Genomic DNA, 3,765 nt, shown 5'->3' with positions numbered 1-3,765 from the left:
GGTTGCTTTAAAGTCAAGCTTCAGTTTAAGATTCACCCTGTAATAGATGTAAAACATGTGATGGAGCATTACTAACCTGACTCAGATGGTTTGTTTCACCAAACCATCTAGGAGAGCTCCATTGGAAGCCATTTGGAAAAGTATTTCAAAAAGACTTGGCAGGTGATTGGATCAATCTGTCTATCACCTTCTATCATGGGCCACTTCTGATTGGTGAACAATGACTGGTACATGTGGAGCACAGCACTTCTGTTGGTGTGGATGACTGACACACAAGAAGAACAACACAAAAAAAACTAAAAAAAATCGCAGGCTTTGCGATTTGATAATTGCATCATTTCAAATTGCGAATTCGATTTAAAGTCGATTAATCGTTCAGCCCTAATTCTGTATATTCTTTTTCTGGTTAAGCTGACAAAATAGACTCTTTGATGATACTTCAATTTAGATCTTTGACCAGTAAATATGATTTGTGAGTATACGCTTGCATTCTGGAAAGGGGCACATACTTCTAAAACAATTAGAAACATGATTATATTTGTTCCTCATCACAATAGTTAACATAATGAGCTGCAGGAATTAAGCCCAACTCACCCCCAGGATTTTCAATGAGTAATATATTCTGTAAAAGACCACCAACCTAACACCATCCTGTTGTGGTTTAAAAAAACTGATATTTTGAGGAAAACACTTTTATTACTGATATTGAATGGATAGAAGTCAAATCCAGGAAATAAGATATAGCAGTTGCGCACTGGGCTTTAGTAATACTATAGAGGAGCAGGATTTAAAATGTGGGAGGAAAGATCAACAGATTATGTAGCAAACAACTCTAAAAGAGACATTAAAGACTTCTTGAAGACTTCTTGAATGATGTAGAGTTTATGGAGGTGAAATACAGTTGATAACTCCATCGAGGAGTCACTCCCTTTAAGAACATCAAACACACATTTTCACACTCACATGTAATAGCATAGAGGGATGGATAAGTCTGAGAGGGAGAGTATAAAGCAACTCAATCTCCCTCTAAAATAACAAGCTATGATCTCCCTATGTGCAAGTCTACACTGCTCTTAACTGCCCCCCCCACACCTCATACACACACACAAAATCAGAGATATACACACAAACACACTCATTCCCTACAAACACAAGAGTAATTGCTCATTTCCCCTTGTTACCTAACAGTGGAACTGGACCAATTAGTGAGTTTGAGGGCCGATTTAGAATAAGATAAATAAACTCAGAGACCAACCGCACACTCCCACACACACACTGACACACACACACACACCGCGGAGAGGAGAAGAAGGGAATGTGGGACAGCAGGAGAGATGCCGCAACAAATTAAGATAAGAGAATCACAGATTTTTCTTTTGCCTTGCTGATAAAAATCATCAAACACAAAAAAACAACCTCCCCTTCAAACCCCCCACCACCCCCACACACACATACACCCACACCCACACCCACACACACACAACACACACACACTCTCTCTCTCTCTCTCTCTCTCTCTCTCACACACACACACACACAGACAGACACTCTCTCACACACACACACACACACACACACACACACACACACACACACACACACACACACACACACACACACACACACACACACACACGAGTACAGTTTCCCATTTCGTCCTGAAGTATAAAAGGTTACAATAGCGGAGAGCCTGTCCAAACCCCACCAGGATCTGTGGAAGAGTCCAGCACGCCCCGCTGTGCTGTAGAGGCTGGATTAGCCTCCAAGCACATACTGTAGGCTGCCGAGGTCACAGGGATTTGCTTGGGAACCGTCCACATTACAAACCACATCCACACAACGCTGTGAAAGCATATGACATCATTCACCCGTGTCATTGGAGAGCTCTTCAAAGTGAGCACAACTGCTGTAGTGGCCGTGAGGGCAATCCAGGCGATGCATGATTCACTCTATTTCCTAGTTTCTTTTTGCACATTGGGATGACCCCATTGCAAACAGGCATTATGGAATACTAATCAACGAAAAACAGTTGTATTGCAACTCTGAAGCAAACACAGGTTGACTTTGCCTCTGAATTGAACTATTCAGAGGCAAAAGTGCTTCGAGCAACTCAGAGCAGAGCAGGTAGAGATTTATGACAATAATCGTTTCCGTGGGCAACACATGAAATGAGCTGTCATTTGAGACGCTTTGAAAGACCTTCTCTTTGATATCAGATTAGAGAGGAAACACAGTGCCCAAGGGTGTGTGTCTGCCAGGTTGAGTGTGCGTGTGTGTTAATAGGCCTATGTGATGAATGAGAACACTGCATACAGTATGCCAGCAGGGATTGGTGCTGTTTTATGTGTAGCTGCAAGCAAGGTTATTTGTCATAGGAGATGGCTTTCCAGTGACACAATAAGTACCTCAGTGTCGCAAAAGCTAGCTTGAAGCAAATGAAGTAGTCAGCTGTCCCCCTGATAGACATATTCACAGCAAATATTGAACTAGACAGGAACCCTGTTAGCTCACTATGTAAAGCGGTCCTATGTACTAAGTCTTTACAGGTCTGCTGCTATCGACTAGAGGTAAAACTTTTTTTTTAACTAGAGCACACACCAGCATGCCAAGGGTGTCCTGTCCTACACCACTACTTCCGGTGCGCTCAATTGGACCACACCAATTTTCCAACTTAATTTTGCACTCAATTACACATCTGTAAAGTTTTGTGTCTGCATCTTGCACGTCGAGGACGCTATAACAGTCTCAAAATCTGTCCTCAGACCGACATATAAACACCTGGCAAATAACTTAAAACTGCTTCTGTGGTAGTTCCCGCTAGTAGGTGTCTCAAGGACCACATTTTGCCATGATGACACACACAGACTCACAAAGTCCAAAAACTATTTCAGCCATGCTGCCACAGCTGGTAATCATGTTGGAGATAATTGATATGCTCATGACCTGGCTGGTGTAATATCCTGTACATAGGCTGTTTCTAAGCTTGTCAGGTGTTATGTTCACACATCTCACACTTCCTTCAGTGGTCATCAGTGAGTGCATGTGTTTTTAAGAGGAAAAGAGTGTCTGGGTCCGGTCTGGGACTGGAGTTGAGCAGCGATTAGGTGATGCTTTGTGGTAGCGGTGAGTGTGGCAAACTTCTAACAGTGTTTTGGCCGAGGCCAGGAAACCACAGCTAGCACATTACCAGACTGAGGAAAACCAAGGAGTGCGTTGGTGTGTATGTGTGTGCGCAAAGACCACCCAGACTGCTGAGGTTTTTTTTCCTTCAAGCAAGTGGAGGTGAAGCAAGAGTGTAAGAAAAAATAGAGAAGGATAATGAAGAAAAGGGGTGAAAACCGATGAGGAGAAAGGTGAGAATAAAAAATTGGTGACAAAAAAAATCTGTGCTGGAAAATTATGAATTCAGTATAGGTTAAGCAAACACACAAACACACTGTATACACACAAACACCCTTCCCCTGTATGGTGGCTGTGTCTGTAACAGTCGTGTGCGTGTCATTTAGCCATTATGTTGATGGCATGATTCCTATCAGGAGCGACCGGGGGTCACACTGTAAACATCATGTCTAATTGGAAGAGAGAAAGAGACGGAGAGAAGGGGGGAGAGAGAGAGAAAATGAAATAATGGAGTGAGGAGGATTTAGTAGGAAAACATGAACAAAAAATAAGAATGGCAGAGAGCAGCAGCTATCAGCTACAGCATCAGTGTCCTGGCTCCAGACGTCTATGTTAGCCCCCCCGCCTCAACTACATCCCCCTCCC

The 3,765-nt window shown here is 43.0% G+C and overlaps 1 protein-coding gene across 1 annotated transcript in view; it reads left to right on the top strand.

The window, feature by feature from the left end:
• lgr6 (leucine-rich repeat containing G protein-coupled receptor 6) overlaps positions 1–3,765 on the top strand; it is a 39,423-nt gene that overhangs the window by 1,403 nt on the left and 34,255 nt on the right. The window lies entirely within an intron of this gene.

The sequence above is a fragment of the Notothenia coriiceps genome, unplaced genomic scaffold (assembly GCF_000735185.1).
Source record: "Notothenia coriiceps isolate Sejong01 unplaced genomic scaffold, NC01 NC01_scaffold00003521, whole genome shotgun sequence".
Taxonomy (NCBI): Eukaryota; Metazoa; Chordata; class Actinopteri; order Perciformes; family Nototheniidae; genus Notothenia; species Notothenia coriiceps.
The sequence above is the reverse complement of the archived record's forward strand: the minus strand, read 5'-3'. Positions and strand labels throughout refer to the sequence as shown.